Source organism: Sinocyclocheilus anshuiensis, unplaced genomic scaffold (assembly GCF_001515605.1).
Source record: "Sinocyclocheilus anshuiensis isolate Anshui unplaced genomic scaffold, SAMN03320099.WGS_v1.1 scaffold2125, whole genome shotgun sequence".
NCBI classification, from domain to species: Eukaryota; Metazoa; Chordata; class Actinopteri; order Cypriniformes; family Cyprinidae; genus Sinocyclocheilus; species Sinocyclocheilus anshuiensis.
This window is the reverse complement of record NW_015551130.1, coordinates 66584-78980: the sequence shown is the minus strand read 5'-3', so window position 1 is coordinate 78980 and position 12397 is coordinate 66584.

Genomic DNA, 12397 nt, shown 5'->3' with positions numbered 1-12397 from the left:
AATCTGTTCTGAGGTTTTGGATATGCTAAGGAATTGGGATAAATCAGGAAGATTACTTACAAAGCAGTCTTTCGTGGTAGAAGTGATGGTTCTACCATACTTGTAACAAGGAGTAGAATGTGTGTGTGTCTGCATGTGTGTGAGTGTGAGTGTGTTAGGGCTGTCAAAAAAATTAGAATTTCGAATATTCGTCGAATTTAAAATAAAAATCCACATTCGAATGCAAAAACGTTGCATTCGAATTTTAGGTGTGTGTTAAGGAGGCAGTCTTTAAGCCGCGGTCACACTACACATTTCGTTCCATTGACTTCCATTCATACATTCGAATTTTAGGTGTGCGTTAAGGAGGCAGCCTTATCAGCGGCGCACGAGATGCGATGATGATGTAAGTGTCATTGCATTTTAATGTTTTTGTTAGCCTATCTAGTTGAAGCCACTAGATGCGGTGCTGCAGCATTGTTAATTACAAATATTGCGGGAAAAGAGAACATCAATGGGCCCATTTTGGCTCCGCTTTGTTATCTTAAGCGCTCCCACTAAATGTGGTACAGAGGCGCCTCAACTATTAGTGTAAATAATTTCAAACATTTCTGTCACAAAAGACTCCATTGATACAAAAATACACACATTACCATGCAAAGCAACCGTACAGCACTTAGCAGTGGTCAAAAAATATTTCCAAAACGAGTTTTGGATTAATTCCTGCTTTTAAACTCTTACTTTTAAATTACCACACGACCCTGGTGTTTGTCCAAAAACAGTATAATTTGGCTGGGAATTTTGTGGATGGAGGGAGGAAAAAACCCTGACATTTCAGATTAGGGTGGAAATAAAATAACTGACTAACCCCCTTTAAAATATGGAATTATTTTAAGTCCTCATGTCAAATAACTACTAACTAGGGCTGTCAAAAATTTTTTTTCGAATTTCGAATATTCGTCGAATTTAAAATAAAAATCCACATTCGAATGCAAAAACGTTGCATTCGAATTTTAGGTGTGTGTTAAGGAGGCAGTCTTTAAGCCGCGGTCACACTACACATTTCGTTCCATTGACTTCCATTCATACACATGCGAATGCGTCAGACCCGAAACGCAAGCCCGTGCGAAAAGTTTTCGCATTTCGCTGTGTTCCAAAGTTCAAGTTTGGTGAACTCTGGTCTGCGAAATCGCATGCTCAAAGTGTAGTGTGACCACGGCTTTTTTATCAGTGGCGCACGAGATGCGATGATGATGTAAGTATAATTGGTTTATAAACATTATTTTAAACATTATGCACTTTTTCACAGATAGTCATGTTATTATGCTTTGAATAAATGTGCATTAGTAATATTTTCCTCTATGCGCCCTCTTGTGGCCTCCGGAGAGATGCCAAAAGCTTTTCTTCACCCTAACTGAAATTATGCATTTTAAATTCGAATATAATTCGAATTTAGTTTTTCAGCCATTTTGACAGCCCTAGTGTATGTGTGTGTGTGTGTGTGTGTGTGTGTGTGTGTGTGAGTGTGTGAGAGAGTATGTGTATGAGTGTGTGTCTGTGTCTGTGTGTTTTAAAGTGTAAAAATTCAGAGTTTTCTGTTAGGGTTAGTGGGTGGGTTAGGGTTACAGTCAGGGCCATACCCACCATTGAGATCCCCGAGGTCTGGACCTCTGTATTTTTCCAATAACAGAAGTTGTAAAATAATTAACATTAACATTGAGTACATCTGTAAGAAGGTCAAACCAAACCTAAATTGTTTTCGTGTTATTAGAAGGGACTTGTCAGGTCAAACTGCAAAATTATACATGCATGCAATGATATTTTCACATTTATCATATTGTGTCACATCATGGTCACGAGCCTCTCCAAATAAATTAAAGCCTATTATTTCAATATACAAACAGGCAATAAAAGTTATGGATCAGAAACCCATTAGATGGAATCATTGTGATGTTTTAAGAAAGCATAACTTTCTTAGCTTCGATAGTTTTGTTGATTTTAATTATCTCAAATTGGTTTTTAAATGTCTAAAGAATCATGTTTCACCACTGTTTTCTGAATTGGTCAGTAGGCGTCAGAACTCCCATAGGGCAAACACACGAGCCACTATTAGTGGTGACTGTCTTGTTCCAAAGTATAAGACCTCTTTTGGCTTTTGATCTGCTTTTTCGGCAAAGGGGCCAAAATTCTGGAATGCTTTACCTATTAATTTAAAACTAGAGACAAATGGTAATGCTTTTAACAGAGGACTTAAACAATGGTTAAAAACCAAACAACAGTGCTCACATGAATAGTCCTTCATACCCAATTACTATTGCGATATTGTCTGATTATGTTGTCTTTGCTTTACAGCTTATGTATGTAAATAATTCTGAATGTATTGTCCCTTCTTGTTAATTTTTTTGTTGTAATTCTATGGTATATTTTTTTCTTTTTTTCCCACTTTTTCTAAGTACTGTTATTATTACTTTTATTGTTAACATTGTTACTATTATTTATTATTATTAGCATTGTTATTGTTTTTGTTTTTTTGCTCTCTGAAAAGCCTTGCGTGTACTGGTGTTGAATGAACTATCCCTTTAACAGTTACTTGCTGCCACCTACTGGCGGTTTTAATTTCACATTTCGACTATTTTTTCGATTTTTTTCATGTATTAAATCATTTCAAATATCAGTATTCAGCGTTTTATGTTTAATATATCCAAAGGTGAAGAGCTTGAAAAAAGTCCGCACATACATGTTTAATATATCAAAACATTATTTATGCATTTGTAATTGCAGGTTGAATGCATTCATGTCTTGCATTAAACAGTGTGTAAACACATCTAAATGCCACTTCAGATGCAGCTTCTGTGTTGATTTCATTTGCTTGGTAACAGCCCAAATGTCTTATTATTCTAATTCACTGATTAAATGTAAGAATTTGACTCAAAAGACAATGGACAGTTTTAGAAAAAAAATGGCTTTATAAAGGTAAAAATGCCCATAAAATGTAAAAATCAGTTTAAACTTATTGGAAAAGATAAATTTCTAGTGTGAATAAAAAATTTAAAAATAATAATATTCATGTTTAATCATGTTAGACACGTGATTTTACTGAAGGCTACCAGGATAATTATAACTGAGTTTATTAAATTCATAAACATAAACAAACTATATCTTCTCTATTTCCAGTTTGTAGCATGGATCATTCATTGCAACATTTAATCTGATTCTCATGTTTAAGAATCTGTTAAATTATTTATGCTACTACTGCCCACTGACTTGGTTTAAAACCTATATTATTATCCAATATATGAGCCTTAAAACATCTTAAAATGCACACATGAAGGTCAGGAAAATCTACATTTTCTCGGGGGAGCATGCCCCCGAACCCCCCTAACAATCTCTATTTTTGGACCTTGGTATTAAAAACCAGCGTATGGCCCTGATTACAGTATAAGTATTTAGTATTAGTATTTAGTATTTATAACTAGCTATACACCACCAAAACATCCTTGTTGCCCAAAAGATTCAAAATAAACAAGTTACACCCCCTTGAAATGTAAATATTTTAATAACTGAACAATACATTTGCATGTTTACAGTTATCTCATTTTTTTATTTATATTATTATTTTTATAATAATATCTGTTTTAGTATTTATATATTTAGATTTTTATTCAATTTAATTATTTATTATAGTATTTATGGCTACTTTATATTTTATAATAGTATTTATATATATGCTCTTATTTTTTTTTATTTTTCATTTTATTTTAAGTTTTAGTAATTTTGCTGTGCTTTTGCCTTTTTTTCTTAGTTTTTGTCTTTCTTTTTAATATTTCTATTTAGCTTTCATTTTTCGTTCCACACTCCATTAATATGACGAGCTGCAGCTCAAAACACGTTAGATGGAAACATTGTGCTTTATGATGGAGTTTGTAGCTTAATTCACTATATCTGAAATAGTTTGAGCTGCAGTTCAGTTGCTGACAGCTCAATAGAAATCAGCTGAAAGCATCCAGTCTCTCATAGCATCGAAGTCAATGGTCAATTTATCAGTGTATTCTGTCAGTATAAATATGAATGCTGCACATGCGCAGATCCTCCAGCAGACGGCAGCAGCTCGTCAGCTCAGAGTTTCTGTATAATACAGATTCAAAGCAGCTTCACAGTCAGAAACAGGACAACAACAGTGTTAATGCTGTACAATTCATCAGATGTTCAACTAATTCAATTCAAGCAGCTCTCTAGCAGTTTTCTGTGTGAATATCTGTATTTCTGTGATGCGCAGCTGTATTTTCAGCATCATTACTCCAGTCTTCAGTGTCACATGATCTTCAGAAATCATTCTAATATGCTGATTGGCTGCTCAAAAACATGTATTATTGTTGAAAACATTATAAATGTTCTTATAAATCTTTCATGCACTCATTGATTTTGGAAAGAAAGCATCCAAAATTCACATTGAAGTGTTTATTTTATTGCATTTTATCTATTTGCGTCTGTAGATTTAAACTTTTAAAGAGTTTTTTTTCTTACTAACAGCAAACTTTACAGTTTTATTCCTCTCTGTATTCTGAAGGTTTGTTCATATTTCATTCACACTGATTTATACATTTTACTTCTAAAAACATGGTGAAATGTGTTTGTTTTCTGTCTTTTGACAGTATTTTCTGGAGTGATGAAAAGAGAAATCCAGAACCCACTCTGGAAAAACCTAAAACTAAACAAAATCAGACATGAATTATGAACCAGTATTCAGATTTATGTTCTGTAAATGTATGCAAATTAGTGCATATTTAATAAGATAATCGCTCATTTGCATATAGATACATCATATTTTAGAAATCTTGCAAAACAAAAACTTTTTTGCGATTCTCAATGTAATCAGTTAACATCTCGCTTTCAATCGTAAACTACAAATTACAGTAGTATTTGACAGTAGTGATCATTTATGGGGGGAATTGTGCATATTTTTCAAGAAACTACTGTGGTGAAATCAAAACCATGATTTTGGGGTGAAATATGAGCATGATGACGTCTATTCACAAGAAGAACTGAATGTGTGAGTCTGAATAAATGTCATTCTTCTCCATCATTACTGTGTGATCAAGTCCGAAATGAATTCAGATAAAGATCTCAAAGCTATGTTTTCTTACGTGAAAGGACTGTAAGTGTGTGAAGACACTGAGCATCTCATGTGGAGGATGCAGGTTTGAGTCTGGCCTGCGTCATCATGTTCCCTTTCCTCCTCAATCCTGTTTACAACACACGATTACATACAGATAATCTGTCATATTTCTTTATGTATGATGATGGAGAAAGGTTTACAGGTTTAGAGTTCTATTTCACAAGTTTAGCTGATATGTGACCCTGGAGCACAAAAGCAGTCTTAAGTCGCTGGGGTATATTTGTAGCAATAGCCAACAATACATTGTATGGGTCAAAATTATACATTTTTCTTTTATGCCAAAAATCATTAGGATACTAAGTAAAGATCATGTTCCATGAAGATATTTTGTAAATCTCCTACCGTAAATATATCAAAACTTAATTTTTGATTAGTAATATGCATTGCTAAGAACTTAATTTGAACAACTTTAAAGATGATTTTCTCAATATTTAGATTTTTTTGCACCCTCAGATTCCAGATTTGTCCAATCCTAACAAACCATACATCAATGGAAAGCTTATTTATTCAGCTTTCAGATGATGTATAAATCTCAATTTCCAAAAATGGACCGTTTTGACAGATTTTGTGCTCCATAGTCACATATCTTCATAGATGCGAGTGGAATGAGGCTGCTGTTGTGTCTGGACAGAGATAATACACAGCGAGTGACTGGTGTTTGTGCTGCTGAAGTATTCATAGCTCGCGTTCATTGACGTATAAACTCGGAATGAAAGCGCTGGCGCGTCTCTGACGTACCGGATCATGTGTCGGTTACCGTAGATCTCCCGTGCTCGACTTTTTCCTCCGTTCTCGTCTTCGCTCCGGTGTTGATCCGAACGCCGCTCTCTCTCCCGGAGGCTCGACGCGCTTCCAGAAGGTGAGGTTTGGCGTTTTAACCCGCTATTAGTGCGACTGGCCGAGGAAAGTTTGTGGTGGAAGCGGAGCCGTTAGCCGGTTAGCCGCGCTCTCCGTGCGTTCCCTGACGGGCCTGGACGCGAACGACACCGGCGGCGGGGGACGGATGGCTCCCGGTGATCCCGCTCCGGTACGCGCCGCTCGGTTTGATTGCTCCGAGTGTGTTTAGTCTGTGTTTTGACAGGAATGAGCGTTCGTGATGAAGTCGTGTTCAGAAAACAACCGACTGCGTGAATGAATGACCGCATCATCATCATCATCATCATCATCATCATCACATGAGTTTATGATTCATATCGAGTGTGTGTATATTAGTGTAAGTGTGTCTAATCTCTGTAGGATGATGTTCAGCTCGTCAAACACAAAACGTTTTCAAACTTCTCACAGCCTCGTATTTTGGTTGCAGTACAACGTTAAAAATACCTTTCAGAAACCACACCTAAAATTAAAAAATGCAACTAAAAACATTAGAAACGTTGTAAAAATGGTATCTTGACGTAGGCCTAATAAAAAAGTTCAGATGCAGATGTTTTTGTTCTGTTATTTCACTTTAATGGCAAAGAAAAGAACCTATTCATTGCCATTAAAGTGAAATTACTGAACCTATACACACAGGAGGAGCCGGATAAAAATGCTAATTATAAAAGAAGATTTCAAATGGCACTTAGAGGCTTTTGCATCTGAACTCTTCAAATATGCTCTATATTAGTGTTTCTCAACGAGGCGTTCGGTTCAGGCTAGTCACACAAAGATGTATGAGCTGAGACTAGCAAAAGAAAATGGTCTGCCTCGTCCTAACGCCGTCTCTACGCCGCATGCATCGAAGCGCGCTTTCTCTATCCGTTAATGCAGCGCTCGCGCTCAGATACTGAGCCACTGATTCTAATCAGGAGCTGTGTGCTTTGACGCAACGTGTCGCTACGTTCGCGCCCGGTGTAGTAGTGTTCGTGTAAGCCGCTAGTTTACACCAATACTACCGCTTCTAAACGACCATTTCCATAGCTTTAGCGCAGCTGCCAGACTTTTTTATTTATGTAATATTGTGGGCGGTTATATTTGGGTTAAAATACATGCTTTTAAAATAGGCCTAGGTTATATATTACAAATAAAATCTAGCCTATAATATACACCACCATAAAAAAAAAAAGGTCAGTAAGATTTTTTTAATGGTTTTTGAAACAAATCTCTTCTGCTCAGTAAGGTTGCATTTATTTAATCAAAAAACAACAGAGAACAGTAAATCTACAATTTGAAAGAACCGCTTTCTTTTTGTATATTTGAAAATGTGTTTTCTCTCATGCTAAAGCTCCATTACTCCAGCTTTCAGTGTCACACTATCCGTCAGAAATCATGCTGATTGCTGCTCAAAAACAGTTCTTATTATTATAGCTGGCACACCACAATGACAAAACAAGCAAGATTTGAAATTAATGGACTAACAAATATATAAATCAGGACAGCACTAAAATAGTAACTATTTTGAAACATATGTTTCCCATCTTTCTACTTAGTTCTCTTTTAAGTATTTGTAAGCAAACTTTGAAATATTCTCACAAAATCATGAAATATAGTAAAGGAGGTTTTCTTCCATTTGCATGTATAAATGTGGTATATTTACCGACCAAAATTACCATGTCCACTATGTCAGAAAAAAAAGGGAATTCAATATAATCTCAAAAACGGTATTTTTTTAAAACTAAGAGATCAATATTATTATTTTTCACTGAAAGCTAACTAAAAACATCCAAACATATCACAGCAGTCAAAAGCGGCTAAAGTAATTCAGTGTTTTGAAATAGCCTATCACAAATTTCTGTTCTATTAATTGAAAATAATTACACAATACTAGAAGAATAGTTTAATATTAAATTACTGCTTAACTCACTTGTCTGTGCAGCGAATATGAATGAATATGAAGAATATGCTGTAACTTTTACATTTTTAAGCTGATAAATCAGTACAGTGCATGTTGACAATTTTCTGCACTCCTGAATGTTTCTATGTGTGCGCGATCTGTACGTTATGTGTGAGCTTGTGTGTTGTGTGCGTGCGTGCAGTGTAGCAGCACAATAGTGCAGAGCGGAGATTAGCTACTTGTACAATAAACTGTTTAAAACGTGAATTCATCCAATCAATTTTGAGTATCCACATGCTACAAACAAACATGCTTGAGATATAACCTCCCGCACTTGATGTGTGAGACTTGTTCCTCTCGTCTCTGTCTCTGCAGGAATCTGCTGAGACGATGCTGAGACGCTCTCCGTCAGTGAGGTTCGTCCCGTCTGGGAAGTTCACAAACCCCTGGTAGGCCTGCTCTCACTGCTTTATTTTGATTGGATGATGCCGTGCTAATGGGCGGGGTTTGCTGGGAAACGAAAATGCACTCACAGCTGCAGTGCTGAACCAGAATCATGAACCAGCATGAATCTGAAGAAAAAAACACCTCGAAATAATAATTATAATTTGCATGAAGACAATGAAGCCCATTTTAGGAGCAATAAGATATTTTTCTGTTTTCATGACGCCCAAAGACTGCAAATTAAATATGTATTCTGAATTTACTGTATCTGACTTCTGTATTCATGTTCTCATGTGATTGTCATTATACAGTGTTTTCAGAATAAAAATCAGACCAGTGCCACATGAAAGTCAAGAAATTACAAAAAATATGAATTCGTAATTAGTTTGTGTGTTTGTGAGGCAGAAATAAGCTATTTTCTGCAGACGTGTGGGACTTCAGATTCATTTCAGGTAAATAGCAAGCAAGTTTATTGATATAGCACATTTTAGACACAAAGGCAATTCAAAGTGATGATTTAAAATTGTATTACACTGATGAAAAACTAATAAGAAAGAGAAACATTATAGTCGTGATAAGTAGGGAAAATTTCACAAAGCATTGCAGAAAGAAAAGCTTCTTTATGCAAAATACTTTATTGTTATTATGTGTATTTATAGTTTCATTATTGTTATTGTGCTTACTGGAGATGCATATAAATCAAATGATTTCTATAAAAACATGAGAAGTATAGAACAGTAGAAGATAAGCGTGTGCTTCCGTCTCTCCGTATCTATTTATTCTTCGAGGAGGCGTTTGAAGGCGAGTCAATATTGAGTTTGGCTGTGGACAGAATTCCTGAGCTGGAATCAATCTGATTGGATGAGCAGGTGGGGGCGGGGCTCGGCGCTGCGCTCCTATTGGCTGTGACTGGTGACCGTCACCTTTACACTTGTTCCTCGCAGCGAGACAGAAACTCAGAGTGTGTGCGTGTGTGTGTGCGTGTGCGTGTGTCTGTGCGTGTGTCTGCGTCTGTGTCTGTGTGTGTGTCTCTGTGTGTGTGTGTGTGTGTGTGTGTGAGAGAGAGAGGTGTTGTGTCTGTAGTCCTGGTGGAACAGTGCATGACATAGTCAGTGAGATGCTAATATACTAATTATAGCAACAGTGCCGCAGATTTTCCAATGCGTGTGTGTGTGTGTGTGTCTCTCTGTGTGTGTGTGTGTGTGTGTGTGTGTGTCTGTGTGTGTGTGTGTAAGGCTCTGTAGAGAAAGACAAACGACTGGCTGAGATTGTGCTGATGCAAGATGGAGGAATTTCAATTAAACATCCCACTCTCAGAAAAATAGTGGTTTATTCAGAAATCTGACTGAAAGATGATTTATCATTGCTAGTTTTGCAAGAACAGGATAAATCCTTCCTTTCAAAAGATGGAAGTGATTCACTGAAAAGCCTCTCACGCTTTATAAATCTAACGCACCGTTACATTACCCTTCGTTAAAACTCTCATGTATCAGTTAAACGCACAGTGATACGATGATTTACAAACGTGCTTTACGTGTACATTTGTTCATTTAGCAGACGCTTTTATTCAAAGCAACTGAGTGACGCAACAAAGCGCTTCATCCTCAGGAGACAGAAACATGAGAAGCCACGAAATACAAAGTTCCCAAATTAGAAGAGCAGGAGAGAACAGAGCTGAAGACTCGCTGTCAGTGACTCAAACAGCAGCTTTCAGGACACTCTGTCATTGATTCTCATCTCTGCAGATGAAAAACAGACCCGAAATCAAGAGAAGCAACAAAACCCAACTCATTATCTGATAGGTTCAACTCTTAAAGGGGTCGTGACATAGATTTTTTTATTATTATTATTTTTAATATGTTCCTTGATGTTTACTTATAATGTTAATAAAGTTTTTTTTTTATTTGCACAAAAAACAAATATGTTGAAAAATTATAATTTTCAACCCTGATTCTGACCCTCTGTCTAAAACGATCTGTTTTAAGGGGCATGTCCTTTAAGGCTTGTCAGTAATCAGCCACTGTTATGATTGGCTAACGTCACTGCATAGGAAACAGTATCAACGCCCCTCAATATTGCATGCGAGTGTTTTTACAACATGATTAAAATAAAATGATCATTTCCAGACGAAGCATTATGGAATCATGTACTTACGGTTTGTGAAGCAGCTGCAGTCAGATCTAGCACCGCTTCATCTTTCAACAGATGTTTCTTTGTGACTCTCCATGACACTGTGCCTCGATTACAAAACAAAATCCATAGGGCGGGGCCTATGCTGAGAAGAAGACTATTGGTCAGTGTCTAGCTCTGGAGGCGTGTTTATGCAAATGTCTGTGCCCAGGTGACGTCATCTTGCGCCTCAGATCCAAACGAGCGGTTTTCTGAGCTTGATTAAATAAATGTTTTGTTTATAATGAGGAGGACGTTTTAAACTATGAAACGTGCAGGATGTTTTAATGGTACAAAGACCTCTTATATGCCAAAAGATCAAGGCAAATTTGTCATGAGCCCTTTAATTTAATGTGAAATAATTTAAAATGATTCATTTTTAAATGTTTGCGTTGCATATTGCGCTCTCATCACCACTGCATTTCAATAGGTTCAACAGAATATATCAAGATTTCACATTTGGTTGCTGCAGTGATATTTTCTATAGTGATATTTGGTGATTATTTTCACACTGATCTTCATCTCCAAACATTCTGATTGTGTTGACTAGTCAGTGCACTTAATATTTTGTGTTACGAATGCATCTGTAACATCATTTTGAGTCTGAAGCAGTTTTTCGTGAGAACGAGCCGCACGTTTCCCTCCTCACACTCGTTTCTGTTCTTTCTTTTGTTCGTCTTCCTCCAGCTTTTGTCTGGACTCAGAGCACACTGAGTGAAGCGGATCTGGGCTCAGAAAGGTCGAGAATACGAGCGTTGGGCAGCTTTCTGATGATACGAGTCGTTTCAGATAAAAGTGTCGGCTTAATGTAAAGCTTACGGTTGGTCATGTGATCAGAGATAATTAAACATAATCTTAACATTTAGGAATCTTAACAAATGACTCACACTGAACTTTAATAATTTGTGCCAGATGGTTTATCACATTATATTACTGAGCAGAACATTTATTCAGAAGTCAGAAAGAGCTTTATTACCATGTTCACACACACAAGGAATTTGACTTGGTGACAGGAGCTTCCAGTGCAGAAGAAAATACAGACATACTGCAAACATACATAGAATTACGCAGTAGAGATGGAATATAACGGTCATATAAGAAAAACAGAAAATTAAATAGGGTTGGGTATCGTTTGGGTTTTTTCCGATGCTGGTGTCAAATCGATACTTTTAAAACGGTTCCGGTGCCTGAACCGATACTTATTAAAAAAAAATAAATAAATAAAAATCCCCCCAAAAAATGGATTGACCATTAGAATAGAAATAGAAGAGAGAGTACAAATGTTAGAGGGTCAAGTTTTTTAATTAAAAAAAACAAGCAGATAAAATTAGAAGTAGCATTAGAATAGAACAGATTCTGAGCTCATTGACAAATATCTGATCTTGTAAGATGTGCTACCTTTGCACAGAGTGCGTGTGATCGCGAAATTGAAAGTGAAAGTAAACAGCGCAAACGCTCATTCAAAAATATGTAAATGCACCGCATCCTGAGAGCGGCTCCCTGATGCGCCAAAATTATACACAATATTAGTATGTTTAAAGGAGTGGACACGAAAATTGCGGGAGCGAAACGCATGTTGCGGGAGCAGGTGTCAGTGGTCAGAGATTCAGCGGGACCGGGATTAAGAAAACAGCCGAATCTCCGACATTTTGGGCAATTAAGAAATCCCAGCCGGACGCATTTTTGTAGGTCCAAAAAGAGGACATGTCCGGGGAAAAGAGGACATATGGGTCACCCTAATTTATAATCTATTGCTAATCGATGTATTCTTTTTAAAGTAGCATATGGAACATATTTTCTGCCTCATTCTGTGACAAGAAGCCTCATCAGATCACAAAAGGAAGCATTTGACTGGTGTTGTGGAGTAAAAAGGTTAT